Genomic DNA, 24549 nt, shown 5'->3' with positions numbered 1-24549 from the left:
TCACATCCCCCTCATGCAAATTTACTCATAAACACATTGGAATCATATGAAATGAATTTTTCTTTTAGGAACATAGATTTATCAAGTCTAAAATTACTTGCAACCAGGTTGAATAGTTGTTCTCATAATAAACATCATGGAAATTTTCAATGAACTGAAGATCTATTTCACTTATGTTCCTCTAATCCTTTTTTTCATTCTATACCATCTTGGTTTATTTAACCTCTCTCTCTCTCTCTCTCTGTATATATATATATATACTCATTACATTTTTATCTTCATATACTATGTATATATATATATATATATATATATATATATATATATAAAGTCTCTCTTAGGATTTCATTATTCTCCTAGGGAGCAAGATATTATTCATATTCATCGATCATTATATACATTTTCACAACCTAACCTTTTCAATGGTTAAGAAAAATTCTTCTAACAAATAACCTTGATATCACTTATACAACACAAATTATTTATATAACTAATGGATTTAAATTCCATAACATGATCTCACTATCGTGACTATAATACTAGTTGCATTTTTAACTTTGGCAGTCTTATTATTCCTAAGTTTAATCACCGGGGACCATCTGGTCTTATTTGAATATGGAAATATTTCATGCCTTGCACATTGTTTTCAATATCAAGCTCATTGTTTTATTTATTAGTAATGTCATTAAGATGGTTTTAGTTACGTTTCCATACCGTATGGTCGGAACATTATGGCGATAATGCTTTGTCAAAATCTTACGAAACCATTGATGTTCCCATACATCAAAGGTGCATAGGCTTAGTGTTAAGAAACCAACTCAAAAAAATATGGAAAAGATAGATCAACGCCTTAGAATTCAGCCTCTTCGAGGGGGCAACCTCCTTTACATTACATAAATGAACAATTCTTGGATGATTCAAATGACAAAACCTCCTTTCTATATATAGGAGTCTAAGGGGTCACAATATAACCAAGCCGACCTAACAATAATAATATAAAGGCACAAAAATAACAATAGTGGGATTCTATGGGGAAAAATATTAACAATATGGGGACAATAGGGGCACAACAATAACAATAAGGGATACAATGAAAATAGTAATGGGGGAATCACTACTATTATAGGGACCTAACATGCCCCTCTCCTTCAAAAATGTGTTGTCCTCAACACTTGAGTAGCCTTGGATGCTTCTGTATAAAATTCTCATCCTCCCATGTGGAATCTTCAATGGGTAAGTTCTTCCACATGATGCGATATTCTGAAATTGATCGATGTTGTAGCTGTCGAGTTCTTGTTTCTTTGACTGCTTCAGGTTCCAATATGATTTCTCCTTCCTCATCAAAATCTAGCAATATTGTTTGAACTGGAACCTTGTCACCTATAACCTTCTTTAAGCATGAAACATGGAAAACTAGGTGCACTCGGGAAGCTACAGGAAGCTCCAATTTGTATGCCATAGTACCTATATTTTGTAACACCTTGTACGGACCATAATACATTGCTGATAATTTATTATCCTTCTTAGCTTGCTTGAGGGACATTTTTTTATATGGTTGTAGCTGTAGAAATACCCAATCACTACATCAAAACTTCTTTTGCTGTGATGTTGATCTACCTGTTGTTTCATTCTATTCTGTGCCAAGGTGAGGTTATCCTTTAAGAGTTGGAGAACTTGTTGTTGATGCTCGATGTGATCTTCCACTACTTGAACCTTAGAATTTTCTCTTAAATATGATGTGATGGATGGTGGATGATATCCATAAAGTGCCATAAATGGGGTCATTTTTGTTGCAGTATGGAAGGAAGTGTTATACCACCATTTAGCCAAAGGCAACCATTTGACCCATTGTGCCTGTTTATCAGATACAAAGCAATGAAGATATCCTTCCAAGCATTTGTTAACTATCTCAGTTTTCCCATCAGATTGAGGATGATAAGATGAGCTATGAGCTAAGTACCAAGACAAGAAAATAATTTTGTCCAAAAATTTCTAGTGAAAATGGGATCCCTGTCGCTTACAATAATCTTTGGGTTTTCATTTAGCTTTTGAATTGTTTCCATAAATGCAGTAGCAATTATACTCGCTTTAAATGGATGAGATAGTGCACAAACGTTTGCATACTTGGTAAGTCTGTCAACTACCACCATGATAACACTCTTTCCTTCGGACTTGGGTAAACCTGTGATAAAATCCATTGAAACCTCCTCCCAATGTTGGCTTGGAATGGATAAAGGTTGTAATAGTCCTGGGGTCTTAATTGTTTCAACTTTATTTTGTTGGCAAACCAAACATTCCACCACAAACTTTTGAATATCCAATTTAAGGCCATCCCAAAAAAAATCCTTCTTAACCCTGTGGTAGGTTTTTAGAAATCCTGAGTGCCCTCCTAAGGGAGAGGTGTGCAATTCCCTAAGAATATTTTGTTTGAGTTGGGAATTCTTACATAGTTATAACCAATCCTTGTACCACAACGAATCATTTTTCCAGGTAAATGTATCATATGTACTAGTATCTTGTTGTATCTTTTGAATGAGTGCCCACACCTCCTCGTCATTCTTCCATTCATCCCTACCTTCATTTATCTAATCTGGTTGGATAATAGAAATGGCACAAAGAAATGCTTCCACATCCTCATCCTTTCTTAAGAGTGCATCCGCCACAACATTTTGCTTCCGTTTTTTGTAGATGATTTCAAAGTCATAGCCTACCATCTTTGTGACCCATTTTTGTTACTCTTATGAAGATGATCTTTGTTCTAAAAAGGATTTAAGACTATCATGATCTGCTTTTACCTTGAAGTGTTTTCCCATTAGGTATTGTCACCATTTCTTAAGTGCATGTAGTATTGCGAGCATTTCCTTCTCATAATAGCTTTGTGCAAATACTTTCCTTTGATTGGACGAATTTCGAAGGCAATGGGTCTTTCTTCTTGCATTAAAACAACACCAATTCCATTTCCTGAGGCATCACATTCCACAATAAAGGTTTTTGTGAAGTCTGGTGTAGCTAAGACTCGTGCTTCGCACATTTCCTCTTTAAGATGTTCAAAGGCCTTCGTTGCTTCTGGAGTCCATGAGAATGCATCTTTCTTCAATAATGTTGTTAGAGGTGCTGTTATTCTCCCATAATTCTTAACAAACTTGAGATAATACCCTGTCAACCCGAGAAATCCTTGTAGATTCTTTATGGATGTGGGGATTTTCCATTCCTCAATGGTTTTAATTTTGCTAGGGTCTACCTTAACACCTTCATGAGACACAATATGACCCAGATATTCCACCTCTTGTACTCCAAAGAAACATTTGGAAATTTTTGCATATAATTTTTTCTCCTCCAATAGTTTTAGAACCATGTCAACATGTTGGACATGATCCTTCCAAGACTTGTTGTAGATTAGTATATCATCAAAAAATACTAACACAAATTTTCTAAGGAAGGGTTTGAAAATGGAATTCATTAAACCTTGAAATGTAGAAGGTGCATTAGTAAGGCCAAAAGGCATGACCAAAAATTCATAATGACCCTCATGAGTTCTAAATGATGTTTTTGGAATGTCTTTAGTCTTCATTCTGATTTGATGATATCCTGAATGAAGATCCAACTTGGTGAAGGAAATTGATCCATGAAATTCATCCAATAATTCATCAATGATACGAATGGGAAATTTATCTTTAATAGTGAGCTTGTTGAGCTCCCTATAATCTAGACACATGCACCATGATCCATCCTTCTTGTGAACCAATACTACTGGAGCTGAGAAATAGCTTTGACTAGGTTGAATTATACCAACCTCTAGCATTTCTGCAACCTTATGTTCAATTTCACTCTTTTGGGCATAGGGATACCTGTAAGGCCTGATGTTTGGAGGAACACTTCCTGGAATCAAATTGATAGCATGATCATGATCACAAATAGGTGGGAGGCCTTTGGGAGTCTCAAATACCTTGGAATGATTGTCCAAGACTTTTTGTAGATCTAGAGAAATGGATGATTTCGATGTGGGAACCTCTGGTGAACATAATTTTGCAATTATGCCTCGTTGTTATTTCTTTAGAAGCTTTTTCATTCCATTACAGCTGATTATCTTTCATGGTTTCCCTGCGATACCCCTTAATTCAACTTCCTTTCATTATGAAGAGAATTTCATGAAAAGTTCTTGAAAATTAAAAGATAATGTACCCAAGGATTGTAGCCATTGGACTCCTAGTACAACATCAGCACCACCCATTGGAATGGAAAGCATTGGGCTATTCAATACATATTCTCCCATGGATAGCTTGATATTATGGCACTTTCCTAAGCAATTTATGGTTCCTCCACTTGCAACCATCACTTGACACTTTGGTGCTGGATATAGGAAGCAATTCAATTCTTTGGCTATCTTACAATGAATAAAATTATGGGTACTTCCTGAATCAATCAACACTAATACCTTTTTCTTCTTGATATGCCCTTCTATATTGATACTTTTAGGAGCAGTAATTCCAACCAATGCATTACAAGATATGGCCAGATTCATTTCTTCTTTTTCTAGGGTTTGTTCCTGGTGTATATCCTCTTCTTTTGACATTTGTTGTTCCTTTTCTTCCTCCTCTTCACAATCTATGTAAAATAATTTCTTCTCTGCACACTTATGACCTTTAGTGTATTTTCTATCACAACTGTAACAAAGCCCTTTTGCTATTTTTTCTTCCAATTATTGTGGTGTAAAACTTGTAGGTTGTGGATGGATAGGGGTAGCAACACTTCCATCTTTATAATTGTAAGTGGTAGGCTTCCTTGTTTCCATAATTTTGCTTTCCATTTTTCTTGCCAACCTGAAAGCCTTCTCTAATGAATCTGGTTCCCAAAGGCGAACTTCATGTTGGATGTTATCTTTTAAAGTCCCTATGAACACATCACTCCTATGCTCCTCTGGAATATCTTTTACCCTTATATTCAATTTTTGGAAGTCCTCAATGTGCTCCATCATTGAACCCTTTTGTTTGAGATTTATCAATTGGCTAAAAAAAGTGTTGCTTTTTGTATCCTCATAATGTGCTATCATTTCATCTATAAAAATAGCCCAAGTAACAATTTGATTATGAGAGCAAAGCCATCGATACCATACAAATTGATTTGGTTCCAAATATAAAGTTGCAATGTGTACCTTTTGTGTGTTTTACACATTATGGAAATCGAAAAATTTCTCCATCTGTAGTGTCCATGTTCTGGGATCCTTGCCATCAAACTTCCTCATATCAATATTTGGAACATGGTGGTTCTTCGATCCAACGTTAGAGTCTATGAAATCATGATTAACATTTATTTTGTTCTCATCATGAATTTCCTTTACTACCATTTCGCCATTAGTAAGCATTTCTTGTAGAAACTTTGTCAAATCTGTCTTCAAGTCTTCCATACCTATCTTCAAATCTGTCTTCAAATCTTCCATGCCCGTCTTCAAATCTGTCTTCAAATCTATCTTCAAATCATCCATCTTAGCTTCCATGTCATTCATATTAGCTTCTACGCCTTTCTTTAAACCATCTATCTTAGATTCCATGCCATACATCTTAGCTTCTACATCTTTCTTTAAACCATCCATCTTAGATTCTGTTACTTTTTGTGAGAGTGACATTTGTTCCACTTGGTCTCGTAATTTTGATATATCATGTTGCATTTCTTCCTCTTCTTCATGAGTCATGCTAGAGCTTCTAGGTTTCTTACTAGGTGTTTCCATTTTCTTTCTTTGGGGCATAAATTACTGATAATAATGCTTCACTATGCCCTTTTAATTCCTTCAAACTAATTTTTCAAACCAAGCTTCTGCAAAAATTTAAGAAAACTACACACCTTTTTTCACTTTGTAGGAGCTCGATATTGAATCTGATGTATCTTTGTAATTTCGGGTCATCCAATTTTGAAATTGTGACCTGCAGTAGCCCTCTATGTCCTATTTCTAATGCCACCAGTCTGATCGAATTTAGATTCTCCAAGAAAGAGTTATGCACAATCTCCCAAGATGACCTGATTATAGACCTTTTCAGAAGAGCGAACTTGTATGAAGTGCCATGTGTCACTGTTTTGACCTTCGGATCTAAAAAATATACATAGAAAACTATAGTCCGTTCTCTTTCTATAAATTCTTACTAAATTTCAATCTGATGCTCAACACAAAATTTATGACGATTTTCCCTAGGTCACCTGTTTGGAATGTAATTCGGGAGTCTGCAAAAAGGCCAACTTCCTCAGATCATATCTTCGCAACTATAGCGCGAAAAGCTTTGAAATTTGGACCCGAGGTTCATAATGATTTCGGCCCAAATATTTATGCACCAAAGGTGCATACATCAATAGTGGAGGAAAAATGATTTTTTTTTGGGAAACTACCCACCCCCATTCTACCTCTTCGGTATCATTTTCTTGTCGCATGCCCAGGGATGGGCTCTTCATTTTATAATTGTGTACAACCCTTGATTCCTTTGATTTTTCCTTCGTGGCTTCACTCATTTTATGAACTCAACTGGACAAGTTGTTGTAGGGGATTAAAGTTTTGGAGTTAATGGTGATGGTATCCAACACAATTCCTCCCTTTTTATTGTGATTTTCATCCCAAGTAATTTTTTTGAGATATAACATTTATTTCATCTCGATTTCCTCAATTAGTTAATCCTGTCATGATTCTTGGCTCACAAGAATATGATATGATTGAAATAAAACCCTAGCTATAGGGTTCTAAGTTTCACATCAGTGAAAAGGATTTTCTTCAAGTCATTTTGGGATTTCATTTATGCACTAGATAAGACTCTCTAGGTTGTATCTTCCAGGTAAAAATATATATTTACAGATTCCAACGATTTTTATTATATCTATATATATATATATATATATATATATATATATATATATATATATATATATATATATATATATATATATTAACGTCTATTCTTAGTTGAGTTTTAACACTTCCTTCCTTGGAAAATGCATATGCTAGATGAAAGAATCATTCTTTAAAATATTTAAGGTAAACCCTAAAAAGATTTTGGATTCCAAATTGACCTTAAGCCTTCAGTGCTTCATATGAATTTATGCTATAGGGTTTTCCTTTCACTGATACATTTTTTTTAAATTTAATTCCAGGTTTGATTCTCCTCTGGAAGGAGCCTTTCTTAGTCTTTACTCAAATGGAATTCTAACATTTCTTTGAGAAACCTTATTGATTGTCTTGATTCCATGTTCATATGTCTTTACGTTTCTTTACCAAGGCTCTTGACAGCCAGGCGAAGGCCCAACCTGGGCTTTCCTAAGTTCGACGGGTTAGCTCTTTTAAACTTCTATAGCTTGCAAGTCAAGCTTCCTCTCTTGGCAGGTTGACGAGCAAGTTCTGGAGAAACACTATTTTGATTTTAATGATATTATCATTTGTAATTGTTATTTACATGGTCACTCAGCCAATATCTTAGTTCAACAAGTAGAAATTGCATGTGGCCTTTAGGCCCTGGGTTTATACTGATATCTTGTAAATTGGGAAAAGGTCGTTTCTGTTATGTGAATTTAATTTTATGCAAATCTATATGTTGTTGAAGATTGTAAAACTAGTATAATTGTCTTCATGATATAAGGTTAATGCATCGATATTTTCCATTCCAACTTCTACAAGAGTACCATTCTCGTGTTTTTATTTCATTTCCTTCTAAAGAAAATAATGAGAAGAGCACTTATGAATTTACTTTGTCATTACTATTTCAATGTATGTGTGATTTTAGAAGAGCACTTATGAATTTACTCACTATGTTCCCTTATAGTTCTTCTATGTTATGTTGTTAGGTTCTTTTCTATATACATAATAACTTTTCATTGTCCACGAAGTGAATTAATTATATGGAAATAGTTGTATATCTATTTATTTTAACTACTACTACTTAGTCTAGGAGATTTTGTGAGACTTGTAATGGGACTTACCTCTTCCTCCCAAAGACCTATTTATGGAACCCTAGGACTGTTACTAGACCATATGGGGACATTGTAATATTTTCCACCTTCCCTCTATGGTAATTAACCCAGTTCACTAACAGATATTAGTAATATATCTAGTTTACACATAAATATACATGGTTCCAGGTATGCATCACATACTAATTCATTTCAAGTTCTTCTTAATTCGGTTCTACTATTGTTATCATTTATCCTACAATAATAACAATAATAAAAAGCATAAATGTAGTAGCCACAACTCATCCTTAGAGTGTTTCCTTTCTTTCTTGAGAATAAAAACCCTTACCTGTACAGAGTTATCTTCGAGAGTCCCCGGCAAGTTATTTATCACTTTGTACAAAAAATTATCACTTGTAGAAAAAATTCATAGGCTTACAGAAGAAAGCTTCCCTGTTACAAGTTAGTTTATAAATCAATAGAAATTCTTGATCAATAATCGATTTAATATTTCCTAATCGTATCCTTTGGTATATTTCTGTAAGGAACAAGAAGCAATGACTAAATTTACCATATTCTTTTCAAATCTCTCTTTTGGGAATGTGAGGAGAGCTATCTTGGTCCTCCCAACCATAAGATGTGTTAGCGCTCAAATCTGCCTCAGGCTGAGGAAGGCAAAACGTGAGGCCACATCAAACCACGCTCAGCCTCGTAGCTAGCCCTACGAGGACATGAGAGGGATATCTCCAGCTCTATCTCGGCAAAAGGTCTTCAAAAGGGCTAAGATGACTCAAAATTAATACAGATTTTAGGCTAGTAAAGAGATTGGAAAGTTTGATTTAGATTTTTGAGTTTTTTGTTGGAGAAACGGGAAGAACAAGTTTGGGTCCGGGGATAAGGCCAGATCTTTGCAGAATTCGAGTTGGGGCGAGGAAGGCAGTAGTCTTGATTCCTTTGATCAAGTGTATGGATGGATCAGAACGACAAGGAGCTGAGGAGGGCAAGGGAGAACATGGATCCTCTCCAAATTGGCGAAAACATGTAAAACTAAACAAATTTAAAGGCAGAGCACTGTAAACAATGGATTCAACCTCATTTACTCATTCATTTAGTTTCAAAAGCATAAGAAGGGAATGGCATACATTAAACATGAATAAACTTACAATAACTGAGAGATAACACCATCAAGAACTGAAAGCCACAAGAATCCCAACAGGTGCTACAAAACCTCTGATCTTTCCTTAGCCAAAATATGAAAAATATGTACAATAGTGTGCCAAAATCTTCTCAAGAGTCCAACCCTTGCTACTGACTGAAAATTTACATCACATAGACCAAGATAACCCATTCCCTAACCTCTAGGGGTGGAGCTCCTCCTTCTAGGAGCAGTTTTAACCAATTCTAAACAAGGAACTGAAATTTAGGTAGTCAAACAACTAACCCCTATATGCTAGGAAACTGATTCATTACATTAAATTTTTGCTATTTTGTGAATGAATCATCTATAATAAGGTAAATAAGTGCCAAGTTACCTCATACACATCAAATTACATCAATCTGGGTCAAAAATCACATCAAGAAGTGAAACTGGTGAAAACTGGCCGAATTCCTAAGCTGGAGGATGAAAATTTGACCAAAAATCTCAATGCGTAGCGCACCTTTCAGCCTTTTTTGGGGGCAGTTCCTGACATAGAAATCAAGCTCACAATAGCTGGTTGGAAAGCCCTAGATGTCTGCTATCCAGCCCAAGTGGAATTTCCCAATTTGGAGCTCATTTTCCCCCTCAAAATTGCATTCGCTCAGAAGTACTTCCTGCTGTTGCAAAAGGTGGCAGCAAGGTGGTTTTCATGGTGTTTTTGGGCCTTTTGATCATCCAGAACTTGATGAAATGCTTCGGAAATAACTGAGCATGCATAAATTACCATGAAAAACCCAAAAATATAAAGTTTTCCTCCAGCAAGTGTCCCAATCATAAGCGAGCGCGTCGACGCGCTACTCGTATAGCTGAAAAATCTGTTTTGGGACCAAAAAATTTCAAAATGACAAAAATTTCTCCGAATTTGCTCAAATTCGGAGCGAAGACCCTCCATCATGTATCATACCTAGCCAACGAAGCCTCAACCAAAATCCGGAATGGATCAGGTGTTTCACGGCGCTTCAGTGTCCTCCTGGTGTATGCAGTTCAGTGGTGCAATCTCTGTCTTGGTTGTATGATGTGTTGTTGTACGCCTGCATGATGTTGCAAAATCTTTGTTGGCTTAAACGAGATGAAGAATGAGGATTTGTTGCTTTTGTTTCAAATGCCAAATTTGGGAGGAACTGTGGGAAATAGCGTCGTGTGAATAGTGGACTGCAAGAGAGTAGGGTTTGTGTTTTTCAACATTCATACTCTTACAATTGATCTTCAAACAACTCCAAACACTGACCAAAGATAATAGCAAGATGATTTAAACTTACAGGAGGCAAAGGAGACTGAGAGAATTTGAATTTTGAAGAGCAGTGGCAAAAATTTTGTGTTCTGGCCCAATGCGTAGCGCTCCTTATATACATAGCTCCAGTGTTATTTTACACAGGCAGGGGAAGCTATATGCCTAGCGCTCCTTATATGCGTAGCACCATTTTTCAGGAGGCTTTTGGAGGCCTTCCCGATGTCCAAATCGGGTTCAAGATAGCTCGTTGGAAAGGTATTTGAGTCTACTTTCCAAACCAATTAGAACGTTTGAATTTGGAGTTCATTTGCTTTGTCAAAAGTCAAATCTCCCAAGACTGGTCAAAATGTGCCAAATGAGGCTGCCTCAAGGCAGAGTGCTGTTGCAGTCAACTTTTGAATGCCTTACTCAACTCCAAATTGAGCTCATGATAGCTCATTGGAAAGATATTTTTGTCTAGTTATCCTCTGACTCGTTCGGAAATTTATTTGGCCAACCAAGCTAGGATAAAAATTGATTTTCCCAAGGTCACTTCAGAGGTGCATCAATTCTCCCGAGGCGATTGTATTTTTGACATTTCTCCAAAACCATTATACCTGTGTAAAACGTGAAGGAGGTTTTTCTTCCTTGGCATGTTTTGAACAAAAAATGCTCTCCGTTTTCCAAAATTCATCTTTTATTTCTCTAAAACATCATTTGAGTGAAACCTATCCCGATGTGTGAAACAAGGGATTTTGTCGAAATGAAGCGAAATGAAGGGGATAAGGGGCTTCTAAATTCTTGGGGAAATTTTTGGAAGTAGGGAGGGATGTTAGGAAGTAGGGGAAAGTGGAATCTTAGAGATCGAGTGAGGGGAAGGGGTCCAAAAGGGCAAAACACAGGCCTAGCCTAGAAAATTGCCAAGTTGTGGCAAGAAACTAGGGTTTGTGGAAAAATGAGGAATTTGGGGAATCTCAGTGATGGGAAGTGTTTAATAAGGTACATTAATGATAGGGGAAGGTGTATGAACATCAGGATACAAATTTTGCCGATGATTTGACCATCCAAGAGAAATTACCTCCAAAACCCTAGGAGAGGGAAATGAACCTTACCAAGGCACAACTGAAGCATGAACAAGGTGTAACATGACCCAATGGAACCTGATATGATGATAAAAACTATATGAATGATGATAGACTCAGCTGAATAGTGACATAGACTGACATTTGGGCAACTTTGAAAAGAGTGAAAAGAAACCCTAGACCTAATGCCTAGTGACCAAATTTTGCTTTGAAGACTCTTTGAAATGACAAAATTGACCTTGACACCTTAAAATCACTTTGTAAGAGCATATTTGATCACTGGAGGAAGGCTACAAACGCTGACACTAACATTGGCTCCAATGGGGATGGTAGCTCCTTGGAGGTGCCAAGAACAGCAGATCTTTGGGAGAGCAGACCAGTGCCTTCATCCATTGGGCAATGGAGTCAAAAACGCAAGCTGAAATGCATGACTGAAAACTGATGAATTGACAACACAAATTGACTCTCACTCAACTAAAAACTGACTTGATACTTAAACACAACCGACAAACTGGAAATGATTCTCAAAGGGGAGCTTATTCATCACAACCTACTCTAACAGTTTCATTCATCACCTGATCAAGTGAAATCAAACAACCAATGCAACCAAGTAAGTATTCCATCTGCTGGTTGAATTCTCCGCAAGTGCTCACTTATGAACAACAAGAGAGAACTACTAAAAGGCAACTCCCATGATAACTTAGAAACAGATCCATTGAATCATATGAATTCTCTATCCACCTCCAAAAACACTGCATAAGGATCTTGAAATTCAAGCACACTGGAACTTAGCTCATCCAATGGATTACTTCTCTTTTCCTCATACCATGAATGCAAACTTTGATCTAAGCCTTGTGACGAGACCTCTGCTGAAAATGACAAAGAAACTGGCTGCCGGATCAAGTTTGTATCAATACACGTTTCAAGCTCACATATAGTCAATGGAGAAAGACTTTGACTGCAAACCTCATCCAAAACATCAGCTATTGGATCATGAAAACCTTGAAAAGACTGATGCAAACCATTTTCTATTTGTTCCAATGTGATTACATGATTGCCTACATGCTGCTCATTCTTCACTGAAGATGTACTATGCAAATTTCCCTTCAAAAGCTGAAATGATTCAAAACAGAAAGGTAGGGAACCTTCTTGTATCATTTGATCAAATGTGTCAGCTTCCATGCCTTCATCTGCAACTTGACAATCAATGGCATTCGGGGGCTGCAAAGCTGAATATGAGAAGTCTTGAACAAGGTTTTCATTGCTCTCAAGATGGTCCAAATCAAAACTTGTTGATAGCTGATTTCTGATTGCATGGAAGTTGTCTCTGATGAACTGACATGAATCAAAACAAAAAGGAAAAGATCCTTCACTTACTTCAAAATTTGCTGCACTTTCCTCGTCAATGTCATAGCTGATATGCATCGGTTGATCACTGTATTCGAGCTGCTGTAAGTGAACTTCTTCTGCCCACAAACTAGCTGCTGATTTGTCTGTAAGATTAGCTTCTGTTTGGAGAACATAATCATCATCATACTGATCAAACTGAGGCAAATCATCGGTATAAAACATATCATCAAGCATGCAGGTCATATCAACAGATCTCTCTTCGCCAAGGTGATCTACAAAACAATCATTATCAGATCTATGACAACTAGGATAAGAAACAAAATGTTTTGGAGCAGCAACTTGTTCTTCTTCAATCAACAAGCCATGGGCTTGAACATCATAATCATTCCTTGGGGTGATCCTTTGCATCATCTCTTCTACTGCACTTACCAAAATGTCAAGCTTCACCTCTAGAGATGTTGATTCGGCCGGATCTATGTTTTTCATCTCTTCTTCTTTCAACCTTGCCCGTCGGATCAGCAGATGCGCCTCTACATTTACTGCACTGTTTTGCATCTCGTGAAGTGTTGCAATATTCCTTTCTCTCAGCTGAAACTCCATCTCTGGATCAAAGCTACCCGGATAGTGCAAGAGAGCAGATCTAGGAGTAGGCCTTACCTCAACTGGCATTGAATAATAAACTTGATTAAATCTGGCCGAAAACTATTGTACTGTCTCCCCTGGTAGTCTTTTCAGCTGGTTATACTCTTCTAGAATCAAGAAAAGGTTCTGCCCGATCATCCACCTGTCGAGAAAAACTTTGACGAACTGCTGGAAATCTGAGATGCTCGCATCAGGTAGGGCTTTGAACCAACTCTTCACTCTAGCTTGCAAAGAAAGAGCAAAAAGCCTTATACTAACATCTTCGCTATCAACTTCAAAAAGGTCTAGAAAAGACTCAAAATTCTGCACATGTTGCTCAGTGTTGACATTCTTACATTCACCGTCAAACCTCGACAAGTATAGATCATAGTTTTTGGGGAAAGCATGGAGAAAAAAAGGTAAAACAAGAGGTTTATACCGATCTGGAATTTTACAAGGTGTAGGGGTATGTACAGCAGGTATAGAATCAGTCTTGGTTTTTGGGGCTCATCAATTTGAAGATGGTCATCACAAAATTCAGAAAAAGGATCCTAATCAAGCTCAAAGGCATGCAAATCTTTGGTATTCACAATCTTCAAAGGGAAAGAATCAAATGCAGGCCTAGGATCTTTTCTCAAATACAATATACTTTGCAAAGCCTTCTTGACATTCTTGGGAAAAGAGAAGAAATAATTTATGACAAAGAACAAAATGTCTTGGATGAAATTCCAACTTGAATACCTGATCTGTCCATGTTGATCTTTCATGTTTTTGCTGGTCGGGATCATCCTCCAGTGGAGTCTTTGGATCTGATCTTGAAAGTGATTTAGAGTCGCCAGGTGAATGATTTCAGCCTTGCCAGTGTCTGATCGTTGTCCACCATCAACAATCAGATCTGAACTTGATACATGTACTGGGGTAATTAACAAGTTAAATGCCACGTTTACAAGCTAGACCGAAGATTGACTGAAGCAACGTTTATCTACTTCCGCTAATGCAAAGCAAAAGCGTTTCGAAGGCTACCTGCCATAACTTCAGGCTCCGTCTGTAGCTATAAAACAAATGACATCAACAAGCAAACCATTTTTTCCCCAGTATGGTCGCCATTATGTTAGCGCTCAAATCTGCCTTAGGCTGAGGAAGGCAAAACTCGAGGCCACATCAAACCACGCTCAACCTCGTAGCTAGCCCTACGAGGATAGGAGAGGGCTCTCTCCGGGTCTATCTCGGCAAAAGGTCTTAAAAAGGGCTGAGATGACTCAAAATTAATACGGATTTTAGGCTAGTAAAGAGATTGGAAAATTTGATTTAGATTTTTGAGTTTTTTGTTGGAGAAACGGGAAGAACAATTTTGGGTCCGGGGATAAGGCCAGATCTTTACAGAATTCGAGTTGGGGAGAGGAAGGAAGTAGTATTGATGCCTTTGATCAGGTGTATGGATGGATCAGAACGACAAGGAGCTAAAGAGGGCAAGGGAGAACATGGATCCTCTCCAAACTGGTGAAAACATGTAAAACTAAACAAATTTAAAGGCAGAGCACTGTAAACAATGGATTCAACCTCATTTACTCATTCATTTAGTTTTAGAAGCATAAGAAGGGAATGGCATACATTAAACATGAATAAACTTACAATAACTGAGAGATAACACCATCAATAACTGAAAGCCACAAGAATCCCAATAGGTGCTGCAAAACCTCTGATCTTTCCTTAGCCAAAATATGAAAAATATGTACAATAGTGTTCCAAAATCTTCCCAAGAGTCCAACCCTTGCTACTGACTGAAAATTTACATCATATAGACCAAGCTAACCCATTCCCTAACCTCTAGGGGTGGAGCTCCTCCTTCTAGGAGCATTTTGAACCAATTCTAAACAAGGAACTGAAATCTAGGTAGTCAAACAACTAACCCCTATATGCTAGGAAACTGATTCATTACATTAAATTTTTGCTATTTTGTGAATGAATCATCTAGAATAAGGTAAATAAGTGCCAAGTTACCTCATACACATCAAATTACATCAAGCTGGGTCAAAAATCACATCAAGAAGTGAAACTAGTGAAAACTGGCCGAATTCCTGAGCTAGAGGATGAAAATTTGACCAAAAACCTCTATGCGTAGCGCCGTGATCTCTATAAGTAGCGCACATTTCAGCCTGTTTCTGGGGCACTTTCTGACATCGAAATCAAGCTCACAATAGCTGGTTGGAACGCCCTGGATGTCTGCTATCCAGCCCAAGTGGAATTTCCCAATTTGGAGCTCATTTGCCCCCTCAAAATTGCATTCTCCCATAAGTACTTCCTGCTGTTGCAAAAGGTGGCAGCAAGGTGGTTTTCATGGTGTTTTTGGGCGTTTTGATCATCCAGAACTTGATGAAATGCTTCAGCAATAACTGAGCATGCATAACTTACCATGACAAACCAAAAAATATAAATTTTTCCTCCAGCAAGTGTCCCAATCATAAGCGAGCGCGTCGATGCGCTACTCGTATAGCTGAAAAATCTGTTTTGGGACCAAAAAATTTCAAAATGACAAAAATTTCTCCGAATTTGCTCAAATTCGGAGCGAAGACCCTCCATCATGTATCATGCCCAGCCAGTGAAGCCTCGGCCAAAATCCGGAATGGATCAGGTGTTTCACGGCGCTTCAGTGTCCTCCTGGTGTATGCAGTTCAGTGGTGCAATCTCTGTCTTGGTTGTATGATGTGTTGTTGTCCGCCTCCATGATGTTGCAAAATCTATGTTGGCTTAAATGAGATGAAGAATGAGGATTTGGTGCTTTTGTTTCAAACACCAAATGTGGGAGGAACTGTGGGAAATAGGGCCGTGTGAATAGTGGACTGCAAGAGAGTAGGGTTTGTGTTTTTCAACATTCATACTCTTACAACCGATCTTCAAACAACTCCAAACACTGACCAAAGATAATAGCAAGATGATTTAAACTTACAGGAGGCAAAGGAGACTGAGAGAATTTGAATTTTGAATAGTAGTGGAAAAAATTTTGTGTTCTGGCCCAATGCGTAGCGCTCCTTATATGTGTAGCGCCAATGTTATTTTACAAAGGCAGGGGAAGCTATATGCATAGCACTCCTTATATGTGTAGTGCCATTTTGCAGGAGGCCTTTGGAGGCCTTCTAGGTGTCCAAATTAGGCGCAGGATAGCTAGTTGGAAAGGTATTTGAGTCTAATTTCCAAAACAATTGGAATTTTTCATTTTGGAGTTCATTTGCCTTGTCAAAAATCAAATCGCCCAAGACTGGTCAAAATGTGCCAAATGAGGTTGCCTCAAGGCAGAGTGCTGTTGCAGTCAACTTTGGAATGCCTTCCTCACCTCCAAATTGAGCTCATGATAGCTCATTGGAAATATATTTTTGTCTAGTTATCCTTTGACTCATCAAAAAAGTTATTTGGCCAACCAAGCTAGGATAAAAAATGACTTTCCCAAGGTCACTTCAGAGGTGCATCAATTCTCCCGAGGCGATTGTATTTTTGACATTTCTCCAAAACCATTATACCTATGTAAAAAGTGAAGGAGGTTTTTCTTCCTTGGCATTTTTTGAACAAAAACCTCTCTCCGTGTTCCAAAATTAATCTTTTATTGCTCTGAAAAATCATTTGAGTGAAACCTATCCCGATGTGTGAAACAAGGGATTTTGTCGAAATGAAGCGAAATGAAGGGGATAAGGGGCTTCTAAATTCTTGGGGAAATTTTTGGAAGTAGGGAGGGATGTTAGGAAGCAGGGGAAAGTGGAATCTCAGAGATCGAGTGAGGGGAAGGGATCCAAAAGGGCAAAACACAGGCCTAGCCTAGAAAATTGCCAAGTTGTGGCAAGAAACTAGGGTTTGTGGAAAAATGAGGAATTTGGGGCATCTCAGTGATGGGAAGTGTTTAATAAGGTACATTAATGATAGGGGAAGGTGTATCAACATCATGATACAAATTTTGCCGATGATTTGACCATCCAAGAGAAATTACCTCCAAAACCCTGAGAGAGGGAAATGGACCTTACCAAGGCACAACTGAAGCATGAATAAGGTGTAACATGACCCAATGGAACCTGATATGATGATAACAACCATATGAATGATGATAGACTCAGCTGAATAGTGACATAGACTGACATTTGGGTAACTTTGAAAAGAGTGAAAGCAAACCCTAGACCTAATGCCTAGTGACCAAATTTTGCTCTGAAGACTCTTTGAAATGACAAAATTGACCTTGACACCTTAAAATCACTTTGTAAGAGCATATTTGATCACTAGAGGAAGGCTACAAAGGCTGACACTAAGAAGATGGTTTCTTTCTCTTCTAAGCTAGCTACCCCCAAGCTCTTTTCCTCCCTGTCAGAGAAATAGTTTAAGGACTTCTCAATTCCTTTTCTAGAAACTAAATTCTCCTGAACCTCTAAGCAACATCCTACTTATTTTTTGAGGTTCCAACTAGTCTTTCTCTCCCACTAGTTTTTTAAATAGGAATCATTGTATTTCTCCCCCACAAGATTCCCAAGCAGAGCCAGATCCATGGAATTTCTCTCCAGCCAAAACATATTTTTTTGGTCTCTCTCTTTTCTTTTTATATAATGAATATTTCAAAAATATAAATAATTAAATTTATAGTGTCTTCCAAACTTCTCAACTTTCAATCGTAAATAAAAGATAAACCATAAATGATTCTTAGACACTTAAGTCATAGTTAAGTAACTAGGGGCATCACATAAGGGATGACAATAAGCTCTCTTAATTTTGATGTTTCTGTTTTGTATCCTTAAATGTTAACTAGGGGCATCACGTAAGGGATGATGATAAGCCCTCCTAATTTTAGGGTTTCGGCTTGGTAGCCTTAGACATCCTTACATGTGCTTTTTGCAAGTCATTGAACACCAAAATCTATACATTCTACAGAAAAAACTTCTTCTATTAAAAATAAATTTAAATGTTGTCCATGACATTAAGAATTAGTTAAGCCTTTTAAAGTATGAGTTATATTCATTTTTTAAATTAAAAGTTAAATCCCAAATTTATTTGGATTACTTTAAAGAGAGGAAAAACTTTTATTAAATTTTGTCTATTTAGAATCTTTTCTTCTTTTAATTATGGTTGTGTACCCATTTATATGGTCACTAAAATAAATTCTAATAGCTCATATAGAAACTTTAAACTCTTTATCAGGTCAAAAAAGAACATTAAATTATCTGAAATATATATATATATATATATTAAATAATTATCTAATTCATTAAAAAATTAATTAACTTTATTTTAAATTTAATAATGACATGGGAACAATTTACTCTCTAAATTTAATACCTAAATAATTAGGTCAAACTTATATATATATAAATAAAAGTAAAGTCATAGAGATAAAACCTAGGTTTTTGAGTGAGTTATTATGATTTTAAAAGTTTAAAAAATATTACAGTTATTAATTAGATATTCATGTTATTCATTAAAATAAGAAATTTGAGGAGAACACATAGTGTGTAAACATTTCACATAAAACTGTTTGTGTATTACATTTAAAGACAAATTATAAGTCGCATACATAATGCTCAATAGATTCCAAACTATGAAATTGCTTGTTGAGAAAATATCTCAACAAAACTCAATAACCAACAAGCTAATATTACCTATATACTATTGTAAGCATTATTCCAAGTCCCCTTTTTAATGATTACATTACATCATTATAAAGAATATTGATGATGATGATGGTGGTGGTTAACATCCACTGAGACCAAACTTTGGTCTATCGGACCTAAAGAAACGAATTATTTAGTTTGATTTAAGATTTTATTCCTATGCTCAAAAAGCTTGGAGAGAAGCCTCTTGAGCTCATTGTAAGTTTGACATCGTAAAAGGCTAGGAAGGTTAGTATTGCAACAAAGATTTTGAAACTGAGGTCTAATGTGGTTGTATGTGGGGCACTCTAAGAGGAAGTGATTTTCATCCTCGATGTTCATATTCTCACAGAGATGGCAAAACCTTTCCATCCATGGTGTTTTAAGAACTTCCCAATGACCCATTTCACTATGGAGCTCAAGAGGGTTCGTTCTAATCTTGGCTATATTAATTTTCTTCTCTAAGCTAGTTAAAACAGAGAGATACTTTTGATCTTCTAGGGTGGGGTTGATGACCTCCTTATAATATCTTAATTTTCTTTTAGCTGCTAAATCTTTCTCACACCACATTTTTTCTTTGAACTTAGAAGTAACAATATTTTTAATGTTATTAATGTTTTCCAATGCAACATTCTCATCGATCTCCCAATGGTTTAACCAGGCCCTCGTGTCTTTATACCAACGACGTTTGAGCCTTCGGTGGTTTTGGATGGAATTTAAAGCTAACTTAGGAAGTCTATGGTCTCTTATGTTATTGAGTTTGTGCTTGTACAACAAAATCCTAGTCATAGCTAGGCTCTCGATAGGGGAAAGACCCAATTCTATAAGGAGAATAGGATAAGGTGTGTTGCTTTTAATTTTGAGGTTATACGTTATAAAACGCTTTTGGATTTTCTCAATCTCTCTCCATGATTCTCTAGAGATGCTACAACCCCAAACCTCACATCATCCATATAAGATAACTAGAGTGACTAAAGTTTCAAAGGGGAACTTCTTTCTATCCCACATTACGAGGTTTTTCGTTTTACAATTATTTTCAAGACCAAAATAAGCTTTCCATCCCCCATTAATCCTTTTCTCAATGTGTTCCAATTACATATAGTCACATATGTATTGGTCCTCATCAACACTCACATCGACTAGGAAATATTGTAAACACCACTCTTTCTTCACCACCTCATCTTCTAGTTTTCTCTTGATTGTCAAATTACATAGCTCATTGTAACTGTCACAAAAAGTAGCCAAGTAGTGAACCATCCTATAGACAAGCTCCCATTTATCAGATGGCATAGCTAGTTGTGTTTGAAAGTTATATAAAATATCTAAGATAATTGTCTAGGTACCAAATGAGTTCAACCTGTCTCACACACATAGATCTCATAAAAATAACCTGTAAGTGATTCTCTTGAGACCCAAAAGTACACACTCACACAATCAAATTATCGATATGTTATCTAGACATGTGGACACTGAAGAATGTAGAAAACCACTAATTTAATTATATTCCTTTGTTCATCAATTGAGTGTGCACTTTTTACCTTTCACAAAAACCAAAATAAAAAAATAAAGAAAAATGACAGTGATCGAGTTGTTTCAAACACACAACACTCCTGCTCTTTCATGAAGATCACGTTGGACGAGAAGAAAGTATCAGGCATTGAACAAGCTTTTGTAGTTCCGATCTCTCATTCTGAGTGGATTGCCATCGCTTGATAATTTTCTCCACAATTTTTTGTACATATGTAAGTCACAGGTGGATGTAAACATGTAAGTCACTTGTGAACACTGTTGCTACAGAACAACGCGTTGATCCAAACACTAGACTGCAGTCTCGGGAACTAATCTTCTACAACGTTAGAGTAGAATTTATGCAGTCGTTTTTGCGGGATTGTCAACCCTAAATTTGGGCGCAGTCACATTTCAAAACTCGGTAGATCTCAGTGTACACAACTTGGATCACTGAGGCATGGCAGGAGGCCTTAATAAAATATTATCTGCAGTTAAACTTTTCCAACAAGGACTGATGCACATAACTCGTGTGCTTCTTTACATGCAACGGTACTTTCGACAAACGCACCACATGGAAAACACGTTTAACGTTCCATACGCAGCATACATAGTTCGCTCCACACCCTCAAAACAGAGGTTGCTCGTCGTACACTAGTTGTTGGTTTTGGTTGAGATAAAATATTACAACATAGATCCGCAGGTCATTCGGCTGGCAATACTCGATTCCAGTGGGTGAGCTATGATACCGCGAATCTCACAGACAAAGACTTTATGTGTCTACTAGTCCACGGTGTTAGCCCTTTCCACTGTAAAACTCTCTAGTCATAGTTAACAACATACCTGCACTGATCTAGGTACAAAAAACAAGACCTTAGATATCTTCCATATCTCTACCTTCCCTTAATGGAGTTAAGCCCGTATGGGCTCTCAGATCAAACAAGGAGCCACTGCCGTGGCGGTAGTCCCTGTCGGGGTTTGTAGGGAACTTAGAGGAGGTGCCAACATTGCAGAAACCATATTTAACTTTGCCTTTGGATGACCAAATGTGATTAATGAAGAGTTTGGTGGGTGCAGCAATCACATTCCATCCAACATAAAACTCAGTTTTGTGCTTTGTGATACGAATATTATATTTCTACTATAATATAATTTACTGTCTAAATATTTGTTAAAAATAAAACTTCTAATTTAAAAACAAAAAAATCGAACTTCCTTAAACTATTACATTAATTTATTAAGATATTTAAATTAAAACATTATTTTATATAATGAATATGCTTATAAAATGTTTAAATTAAAATTTAGCAAACTGTCTAGATGTGAAGATGAGACATTGCTTGTGAAGATGAGACATTGCTTTCATTTAGTTTTCATTTTCAGTATCTTACCACGTGAGCTCCTCAAAAAATTATTTTCACTTTGTTAGTATTAATGTATTGTAAATTATTAATTTATAAATTTATATTTTAATAATTTTAAAAAATAAAAATTAATCATTTAAAAAAAATTATTAAATTAAAATTATCTTTTAATAAAAATAATGACTATAATTCACCATAAATATTTAAAAATAATGACTATAATTCACCATAAATATTTAAAAATGAAAATATGTATATAGAAGATAATAATATATATTGCGTTACGCAGATTTCTTTTATTTTTATAATTATTTATTTATTTATTATAAATAAAATATTTTATAAGAATTTATTCATTGATACGAACATAACTTGTTTTCTGTAGCTATCTCCCTCTAATTTGTTTACTTACTCAAGCAACTGAAATCAGTCATAGATTGTAAAAAAATCCTTTGTTCTGAACAAAAGAATAAAGGCTCTTTCTATCTTTTTTGGAAATTAAGTGTTCTAATGCTCAGTGCAAAGATCGCAGTGAACAAAAGTGCGATTGTCACTGTTGCAACTGCAACCGGTCCCAGAAAATCGTGTTTATATCCAAAGTAATTACTCAGATATTCGTTCACTTGTTGCTTCTCGCCATCTGCCATCACCACTTCATCTGAAATATCGCCAAACTGAGATACCACCAGTCCGTAGAGCGTCCATGCGAAGGGGCATGCCCAGTAATACCATCTCCACCACAGAGGAATCCGCTGTAACGCCCAAAAACACTCACATTATCAATGAACATTTATTTGACTAATTTTTGTGACGAGCCCAAAGGGAAAAAAAAGAGTAATTACTTTTTTTATGGTAAGAGTTTTGGAAATTTGATAGATAGAAACCACTAAAATGAACTGATTATACTCCTATCCATCATGGAATTTCCAAAATCTGCAATCAAATTAAATTGAACAATACATAGAGAAAATACTCTGTAATTCTCACCGGACGTGGAATTATGAAGCCGCTAAAAATCATCCACACTGCAATACAAGCCGAGGAGAGAACTGAAGCTATGGTTGCATTAGGAGTGACAGCCGCCATTATCATCCCATAGTATGTGGTATAAAGGAACGTGAAGAACATGAAAAACAAATACCAAAAGAATTGGGTTGCTGTCCACTTCATGCCTGTCAATGCATAAACTATCACACCATAGACCAGTGTTTGAATATATATGTATGGCACTTCGATCAAAAGTTGTGTAACATAAATATGGTTGTATTAGTAGAAGGCTTTAAAGCTATGTTTGTATGCTTATTTTTATAATATTACAGTTTGAGCGTTTTAAGAGTATGTAGAGGTAGAATATATATATTTCTACAAATTTAGGTTTTAATAATTAAATTTATTTTAGGTTCGATTTTGTAAATTTATACTTTTGTAATCAAATACTAAATTCAAATAAAAAAATAGAATATATGCACTTATGTAAATTTACACTTTACTAATCAAATGCTACTAGATGGGTTCCTTGTTCATGAACCAAAAAAAATGTATACGCCAATTTAACAATGATCAAATTAAATTGAATGAGTCTATATTGATAAAACAATACAAAACCAAAAAGTGCATATCTGAGCAATATCATACGGAAGAGCCGAATACGTTCCTGCAAAAAGTACATACCTGAGCAATAGCATACGGAAGAGCCGAATACATTCCTGCTCCCTTTTCTCTATATAAAACTATCCTTTCGACATCGACTACTGGTTAGACAGAAACGGCATTGCTGAAACCCAGGAATATAATAGCTGCGAACATGGATCCCAAAGCATTTAATATATTTTGTTGGTTCTGCCTGTAAACAACATCCAATGACACATAAGAATTGCATCTACCTTGAATATTAGATTGCATCCCAAAGTATTTAGTATACTTGTTGGTTTTGCTCGTAAACAACATCCAATGACACAAAAGAATTGGGTCTAGATTGATTAGATTTTGTGATTGTAGGAGAAAGTAATGTTTACATCTTCCGGTCAATTCTCCAGAAAATAGTGCCAAATATTAGGGCGCAGCAAAAGGTGAATATGAGTCGAACGGTGTTGCACTGAGGATTTCTCCAATACGACGAGTTTTGCTTCCACAAACAAGCCATGATTTGAACTGCAAAGGATTGACCAAATTGCCTTTCAAAACACAAATCCTTTGAGTCTTGGACTGGTTCGCTGAGTTCCTGAATGAGAACTTTATTATGCCTGTGGAAAAACCCACATTATGCATTATGTTTTCAGTAGCATTGAATAAATCCACATTCATAAAACACAAAATGCTGGCATTATAGCTAATGGAGATATGAATTGTAAGTCCAAAACATAATCAAATTGGGATAAATAAACATGGAAACTTATATGCATGCAAAACGATAGCCTATCCATGATTTGTATGGGAAATGGGAATATAAAAACAATTACAACGCTAAACACAGAAACACGTCAAACAATTTTACAACAACAAACTGTAACAAACTATTAGAATATTTTTTGGCAACCGCCATGGAGGAGGCTGAACTAAAAACAGATAATGAAACCTTTGACATTCCAACTCTAGCAATTGCGAGAAAACTCAGAACACAGTCTTGGCCTCATGGTCGAAACCCTGGTCCAGAACCTAGAGATTATATGTCATATTATCG

The 24549-nt window shown here is 36.3% G+C and overlaps 1 long non-coding RNA gene and 1 pseudogene across 2 annotated transcripts; both read right to left on the bottom strand.

Annotated features, from left to right (window-relative positions):
• Positions 1-22351: 22351 nt before the first annotated feature.
• LOC149161736 (pleiotropic drug resistance protein TUR2 pseudogene) lies at positions 22352-23100 on the bottom strand (annotated as a pseudogene). The gene is made up of 2 exons (XR_016261449.1): positions 22857-23100; positions 22352-22621 (listed from the first exon to the last, which is right to left on the bottom strand). The product of XR_016261449.1 is annotated as a pleiotropic drug resistance protein TUR2 pseudogene (transcript).
• A 174-nt stretch (positions 23101-23274) lies between these two features.
• On the bottom strand, positions 23275-24306 carry LOC149161735 (uncharacterized). Its single transcript, XR_016261515.1, has 2 exons — positions 23885-24306; positions 23275-23712 (listed from the first exon to the last, which is right to left on the bottom strand). It is a non-coding gene; the product is annotated as an uncharacterized LOC149161735 (long non-coding RNA).
• Between the last annotated feature and the right edge of the window lie 243 nt (positions 24307-24549).

The sequence above is a fragment of the Pinus tabuliformis genome, chromosome 5_2 (assembly GCF_031772625.1).
Source record: "Pinus tabuliformis cultivar Carrire ecotype Pingquan chromosome 5_2, CPIR1, whole genome shotgun sequence".
Taxonomy (NCBI): domain Eukaryota; kingdom Viridiplantae; phylum Streptophyta; class Pinopsida; order Pinales; family Pinaceae; genus Pinus; species Pinus tabuliformis.
The sequence above is the reverse complement of the archived record's forward strand: the minus strand, read 5'-3'. Positions and strand labels throughout refer to the sequence as shown.